At 60.9% G+C, this 7901-nt stretch overlaps 1 protein-coding gene across 1 annotated transcript in view; it reads left to right on the forward strand.

Moving 5' to 3' along the window:
• Positions 1-7802: 7802 nt before the first annotated feature.
• The window catches only part of CCDC142 (coiled-coil domain containing 142), a 7112-nt gene continuing 7013 nt past the window's right edge, over positions 7803-7901 (forward strand). Inside the window, 1 exon segment of the mRNA XM_044428420.1 lies at positions 7803-7820. The gene's annotated coding sequence lies outside the window, so the exon portion shown is untranslated.

The following is a 7901-nucleotide window of genomic DNA, read 5'->3' on the forward strand; positions in this document are numbered from 1 at the left end:
GCCGCCGCGGGCAGCCCTTGCGCGGGGGAGCGGCCTGGGCCCTGCTGCCGCCCGCCGGCGCCCCCGCGTGGGACCGCAGCGCTCCCCCGTGGGCCCCGGGGCCCCTGACGGGAAGAGGCCTCGGGCCACGCGGACAGCCCAGCCCGGCGCTCCCTGGGCCGCCCGGGCTGCGGCCAGCAAGGGGGCCCGCAGTGGCCCCGCGGGGAGGCGGTGGGGCGGGCGGGCGGGCCGGGTCCCTGCCGCCCGAGCGCCTGGCTCGCAGGCCGGGCGCTGTGCTTCGGGCGAGCGCCTCAGCGCACGGGGCAGACCTCCAGCCTGGGCGGCGGGGGAGGACATGCCACGGGCCGGGCCGGGCCGGGCCGGGATCTGGGAGCGGGGTGTGGGGCCGCTCCGGAAAGGATCAGAGGCACTGGCCCTGGAGCCGGGAGGGAGGGAAGAGGCCAAGGAAAGCAAGGGCAGGGAAAGGGCCAGGCGAGGAAGCCCTCCCCTCCCCCGCCCGGTGGATTAAGGCCACGTCCGGGGAAGCCAATAAGCTAATTTCCTCCTTGCTCGCAACCTTTCTTGGCCGCAATGGCGGAGGAGGAGGAGGAGGCAGGGGGCGCCTTTGCCGGGAGCTGCAAGAAGCCCTCGATGGAGGTAAGGCCTGAGAGGGGGCCGAGTCCAGCCGTGGCCAAGCAACTCCATGCTCCCCAAGGCCAGTTCGGGGGTGGCCGCTCTGTCGCAGAGGACCCCTGGGGTCCCACGGAAAGCGCCAAAATGGCATTCTGTGAGAGGTGTGCCGAGGGCCCGCGGAAGGGCATCCCACGACTCCCGAAGCTCTTTGTTCTCTCAAGGGCCCCCCAAAAGGAGCAGGAACTGTACCAGCTGTGGAGCTGGGGATGGTTGCAGGTGCTGGGAAAGTGCAGGAGAAAAAGAGCTGCGTCAGGAGTGAGGCTGCGTCGGGGCTCGGCAGCCCCCGCTGAAGCGGCTTGTTCCTTCCCCCTCCAAGCTGCCTTGCCCTCGTGAGAGGAGCCAGGGCGGAATCTTGAGCGGGTTTGTTTCGGCCTCTGTGTCCGGACGGCCGTCTGGACGGTGTCTCGCTGTGCGAGCTCAGAGGACGTGTGCAGATACGGTGGCCAAAGACTTCCCTGGAGCACCTTTCCCAGCCTTGCCAGGAGCTCGGCCGATGGCCAGACGAGGCCAGCGGAGGCGATTCTCATTGCCGGGAAGTGCTGGGAGGACTTGCTCCCTGTGCACCAGGCTGGGAAGGGCGAGGGGAGCCGGCTCCTGGGCGAGGGGTGGCTCGCCGGGAAGCCCACCTGTGTGGGGCCCGGGGAGCGGCAGGGCGGGCTGCGTGGAGGGAGGTGCAGCCAAGCCGGCACTTGGCGCTGCCACAGGGACACCGCTTGCTCATGGCGCACAGCCAAGAGGGCAGGGAGAGGAGGGTGGTAGGAGGCCCACCCTCCCCGTGGGGAGCTTGCATGGGATGGACGTGTGGCACTAAATGCCTGGCACCCGGTGTAGCCCGGAACACTGCAGGTGCCCTGGGGACCCCGCTGGGAATGTTGGGTGCAGTGCCCGCCCGGGGCCTGTTCCCGCAGCAAGAGGCCCGCAGCACCAGGAGGCAACAGCGCTTTGGCCTCCACCTCGCCGTGCGCGTTCTGACGTGCTCGAGGCTGAAATGAGCGAGCGCAGTGTTGCAACATGTCCGAGGTGGCATGGAGCGGCGGGGGAGTGTCGGGTTTGGTGGTTCTCCAGCTCGCTCGTGTGTCTGAAACGGTTTGACTCCACGGATGGGGTGGATTCCTTGAGGGCCACTTTCCTGCTGCACTTGCACAGGTGTGCCTGGGTCTCTGCTAGGGCATCTCGGGAGATGTGGGAACATGCGGGGAGCTTCCGCCATGTCCTGTGACTGACCCCACAGCCTGGATTGCCTTTGGAAAGGTTTGCAAAAGGTGGCCAAGAAAAAGGAGTTGCAACTAAGCCCCCTTTCCAGTGCCAAATGTGCAGAGCGCATGCAGCTTCCCCGCACTTCCAAACATGTTCAAGGAGCTGCCTCCTTTTTTATTTATTTATTAAAACATTTTTATGCCGCCCCATTTGCCGAAGCCTCGGGGCGGCTCACATCATCAAGTTAAAATAATTATAATATAAATTAAAAATATAAATATTAAATTAAAATACAACAATACAGTATAAAATAAGCCGCCCTGGCCAAATAAAGGCATCCCATAATCAATTCAAGCCGCAACACCCCAGATTCAGGCTAGATTCCAGGAAAAGTTTCCTCACTGTCAGAGCAAGACGACGGGAACCAGCTGCCTGGAGAGGTGGGGGGGGGGCTCTCCCACACTGGGGACATTCAAGGCGAAACTGGGCAGCCCTCTGAGTGGGGTGGTGTGAACTGGTGTCCTGCACGAGCAGGGGCTGCACCCGATGGCCTTCCTGGCCCCTTCCAACTCTGCTCTCCTATGATTCCTCACCAGACCCAGAAAGTCGCCTTATCTTGAGCCATGCTGTTCCCCTGAGCCCAGCAACCATGTGGGGCCCTCCTCCTCAGTCCCGCCTGGAGTATCATGGGGCTCATAGACTGGTAGGATAGCAGAGCTGAATCGGCACTTGCCAATCTGATGGTCTTTCCTTGTACTTCCTCATCTAAATCAGTGACGATGATGTTGGAGAGCACTGGGCCCAGGACTGAGCTCTGTGGCACCTGCCTCTAGCCAGTCTGAGAAGGGGCCGTCGAGCACTCTTGGTGACTGATGAAGCAGCCAATTATGGATTCACGTAACATTTCTTCTGTCTCGTCCCCTCCTTGCTAATTGGCTTATCTGAATGTCGTGGGGCACTGTGTCGAAAGCTTTGCTAAAGTCGAGGTAGAGTATGTCCACTGTGTTCCCTCTGCCCATTTGGGAGGTTACCCGGTCAAACAATGTTAAATTCGTCTGGCAGGAATTATTTTTGATAAATCCAAGTTGGCCTCTATTAATCACGGCATTTTCTTTAAGATGCTGGCACACTGATTTTGTAATAATTCGCTCCAGACCAGAATTTTTCCAGGGACTGATGTCAGACCATCTGGTCTGCAGTTCCCCGGTTCGTCCTTTCCCCCTTTTTGAAGGTGGGGCAGCGTTGGCCCTTCTCCCATCCTCTGGCGCTTCTCCTGCTCTCCAAAGTTTATCGACGTGGTTCTGAGAGCTCCTCCGCGGGCTCTTTCACGACTCCAAGATGGCGCTCGGCAGGCCCTGGAGACTGGAACGTGTGGATTCCTGTCCCTCCGCCCCATCTGGCCCCGAAGCCTGCCGCAGGAGTAGCCCCCTTCACGTCGCTTGGACACAGGCTGTCCTTGTGGCCACCAAGGCAGGGAGGGGGCGCAGAACTGCTGGCCTCCCGGAGGAGAGCTCTCCGGAGCCCTTGGCCCCTGCACCCGGGCAGTGCAGGCAAGCTCCGGCAAACGGGGGAACAAAGAGCGGGGAGGCTGCAGGCCAGGCTGCAGGTGCCGCCACTTTAGCGCATTTCAAAGTACAACCAGCAACAGATCAATGGTAGCAACAACAAGCGAGTTGCTCAAGGAAGCTATGCAGCCTTTTTTAGACGTTTAAGAGGAATAAGAACCTGCCAGGGATGGCTAGGACCGAGGCGTGGGCCTTTCGGTTGCTTCTGGATGTTTGTTCCTGTACACGGAGGCTCCCCATGAGTGCTCAGGCTCTCCCTCTAGGTCACACGCACACGTGCAAGCACACGCACAACACCCCTCTCTTTCCAAGGATGTGCCAACACACTTCGCCTTTCCAGACCTGGATGCCCCCAGTAGCAACGCGAGCCCCAAGAGCGCAAAGCGTCTGGGTCACACTACCTCGTCTATGCGCTCTGCTCTCTCCCCGCTGCCCTCCTGCAGTGGACCCTTGGCTCTGGACGACAGATTGAGGCTTCCCAGCCTGGCCCTTCAAACCCTGGCTCCACATTTTGGAAAGTCCCACCCAGGCTACCGTACGCATTTCCTTATTACGTGCTCACACCACGCCAGCCACTGCGGGCAGCACGCACCGTGGGCCGGTCCCTCCCCAGGATTGTCCCAGAGTGACCCTGGCAGTGCTTCCCCTGAGCGAGCATGAAAGGGCAATGGGGACGTGAGGCGCAGGCAGGCAGCGCTCACCCTGGTTTTTCCTTAGGCCTGCCAGAGGCTTTTTGATGGCTGAATGAACGAACAAGCCCAAATCTCTTCCTGACCATAGTAAGGACTGATCCAGCTGGACGTTTCCACAAGTGAGATGTTTATTTTTCGATTTATATCCTGCCTTTTTCCTACACGGGGCTCAAGGCAGCTTACATCATTCTCCTCCTCCATCTTATCCCCACAACAACAGCCCTGTGAGGTAGGTTGGGCTGAGAGTCTGTGACTGGCCCAAAGTCACCCAGTTGGCTCCATGGCTGAGCGAGGACTTGAACCCAGATCGCCTGAGTCCCAGTCCCGTGCTCTTAACCACCACACCACACTGGCTCTGGATGTGAACGTCCAGAGACACCTGGTGGCACCTCTAGGCCACCCTCCGGCCTGAGGCAGGCGCTGCCTTGGGGAGCACCCAGGACAGAAATTGGCCGAACCGGCGCCGTGCACAAATGCATCCGCGGTTCTTCGGAAACAGGAAAATACGTGGAGGGGCTGCCTCCTGCCCCTTCTCCCTTTGGAGAGCAAGGCACAGAGCGAATGTTTATGAGGAAGGCTTCTGCAATGTCTAAACGCAAGGAGAGGCCACTCTGCATCGCAAGGACTGGTGCGGTTGATGCGAGGACTCCTGGCGCCAGCTGAGCAAGCCCACAAAAACGACTGGATGTGCTTAGAAACAAACCGAGCGAGTCAGGAGGGGCCTCCTGGGCCACCGAGTCTGACCAGCCAGCTCTGCTCACTGAATGTCCAACAGGCGGGTGTTCAATCACCCTTGAACACCCTCCCTGATGGGGCCTCCACCTCCTCCCTTGGAAGCCCACTCCATAACCTAGTGGTCTGTCAGGAGCTACTTCCTGAGATCCAACCTGAAACCTGGTTCCTTGGGCTCTGCCCCATGGGATCGTGTACACACAGAGAACAGGGTCATGACCCTCTTCCATGTGACACCCCTTTACATATTACGTGTATGTCACTGTAAGAGCTCCTCTGAGGCACCTCTTCGCCAGACTGAAAAGCCCCAGCTCCCTCCGTCTCACCAGTGTGGCATCGCCCCCAATCCGCCTCCCATCCTTGCGCCCCTGTGCTGCACTGATTCCAACCTTCCTATGTCCCTCTTGTAATGTGGAGCCCAGAATGGACCCAGTGCTCCAGTTGCAGGTGCACCAGAGTCGCAGAGTGGCATCAGCACCTCTCTATGTGGAAGCCACGCTTCTGGCTATGCAACCAAGGGTGGCACTCGCCCTCTTGGCCACCGCATCACACGGCTGACCCCTGTTCAGCCTGCAGTCGACCCGCACCCCGAGGTCCCTTTCACAAGTGCTGCTCTCCAGCCACTTGTCCCCGAACCTGCACTTATGACACCCACTCTTGATTCCCAAGTGCAAGACTTTGCGCTTAACTGCATTGGACCTGTTCTCCCACGCCCTTTTCCACGGTCTGTCCATGCCCTTTCGGACCTTGAGTGGCTGCTCCTCCATTGCCTCCACTTTGGTATCATCAGGGAATGTGGTCAGCAGACTGGCTGCCCTCTCCTCCAGGTCACCGATAAGACGGCGGAAGAGAATCTGTCCCAGAACAGAGCCCAGCGTCTCCACTTGTCATTGGCTGCCGTCCTGATAGTTAACCCCCTGCTTGCAGTCCATCAGCCATGCTCTAATCCACCAGACAGTGCGTCGATCTATCTATCTATCTGAAATATTTATATCCTACCCTATACGCAAAAGCATCTCAGAACAGCTTACAAAAATAAAAAAAACCAGATTAACAAGTTAACAATAATTAGATGGTTAAATATACACATAAAACTAATAGCATTTCACAGATGAAAGAAAATAAAAACAAATCAAGAATAAAAGCAAAAGCAAAAAACAACTGTGAAGTTAAAACCTGATTAAAATTCCTAACATTCAAAATGAGGGGCAAATAAAAAGGTTTTCACCAGGGGCCAAAAAGAACATAAACGGCGCCAGGCGAATGTCTCTGGGGAAATCCCAAAGCTCATCCATTTCTCAGCCAGGGTATCACACAGCACCTTGCCAAAGGCCCTGCTGAAATCCAGGTGAACCACATCCACCGCATCCCCTCCGTCCAGCCACCTCGAAGCCTTGCTGCAGAACCCCACCAGGTTCGTCTGGCAGGACCTGTTGTTGCACGGCTGCCAACCCCATTCCCTATCTAGGGTTTCTAGAGCTTTCCCCATTGTCAGCTTTTCCATTGTCTCTCCCAGATGGACGTTGAGCTAACTGGCCTGTATTTCTCCTTGGCCTTTCTGGTACCCTTTTTCAAGACTGGGACCACTGACACCCCCTCCAGTCCTCTGGAGCGTCTCCTGTTTTCCATGAGGCCTCAAAAACGGAGGCCAGCGGGTGTGAGAGGACCCCGCCAATTCCCGAAGTAACCTTGGGTGCAACCTGCCAGGGCCCGGCACCTTCATAACGTCCAGGGCAGGGCCCCGAGGAGCCCCCTGGCTTCTGGGGAGCGGCTCTGCCCTGTGCCCCGCAAGGCCCCCTCATCCCCCCCTTCTCGGAAAGGAGAGCCCACCTGTGCCACGCAGCCCGTGAAGTGGCTCGGGGAGGCCCGGCTCTGCTTGGCGCCCCGGCGAGGTCCAGCTGGCTGACCTCATGACACACGCTAAGTCATGCGTGGCTTAGCTAGGATTAGCGTCAGCCCGGGCGGTCCGGCATCCCCGCCTCCCTGGCCCACGGGCTGCCATGCTGCGGCCCATCCCCCGCCAGCCGGGCCGGGGGAGGGGCGCGGGAGCAGGAAGCTGCGCTTTGCCCGTGCGCAGGGGGCGGGCCAGCGGCCACGGCCTGCCTTGGCTGTTTGCAGCCTGGCTTGATGGAGGCGGAGGGGGCCAGGCGGGCCAGACCTGCTGCTCAGCTGAAGCTGGAGCCTCCCCCAGTTGAAGCATCCCCCCCATGGGTTTGGTGGCACCCATGGGGGGCTGCCACCGCCCACGGCCAGAGCATATGGAATGCACCTGTGCACCAGCCGCTGGGCAGTAGGGGGCTGGGGTGCTCATGCCCCACCTGTGAGTTTCGCTGGGCCGCTGTGTGAGCAGAAGGCTGCGCCTGATGGACACCCCCCCCCCCCAGTCTGGTCCATCGTCAGGGCTCCCCTCTTGTCTCCGATACGGGCAGAGCAGAGGGCAGGAGCCACCCCAGAGAAGGCCATGCAAGCTGCAGCGAGCGGCTGGCCTCTCCCGCCTTCAGTCCCTCTAGCCGGCAGCCCTCCCGCGAGCGACGGCGTGCTTGTGCGCGAAGCCGGCTGGGCCTGCGGCGCTGCCGGTGCATGGCGCTGCCTTCTCCCCTTTTCCTGGGCCAGGAGGGAGTCCTGGGCCGCCGCGTGGAAGGCAAGGCGGCTCGGCGCGGGAGCAGCCCAGCTGCCGGGGCCGGGCGGGGGAACCGGCGAGCTCCCGCAGGCCGCGCCGCCGCGGGCGGACTGCAGGCGCGGCGGGCCCCGAAGCGCGCGCTCACGACCACGGGAAGCAGGGTCGCCCCCGGCGGGGGGCGGCGAGCGCGCGGCCGGTTGCGCCCCCGCCCCCTGCAGGCCCCGCGGAGCGCGGCAGCCTCCGGCCGTCACGTGGCCCTGGCGCGCTCCCGCTGGCGTTGCTCCCCCGCCGACGCGCGCACGGGAGGCCAGGCCATACCAGGCGGGGCGGCCCGCGCGCTCGGTAGGAGGGGGCGCCGTTCGTCGCTGTGGCCACGACCGGCCCGGCAACCGGGCGCAGCCGCGTGCGCACGTGTGGACGCGG

Source organism: Varanus komodoensis, unplaced genomic scaffold, assembly GCF_004798865.1.
Source record: "Varanus komodoensis strain SLA01 unplaced genomic scaffold, ASM479886v1 scaffold2, whole genome shotgun sequence".
Classification (NCBI taxonomy): Eukaryota; Metazoa; Chordata; class Lepidosauria; order Squamata; family Varanidae; genus Varanus; species Varanus komodoensis.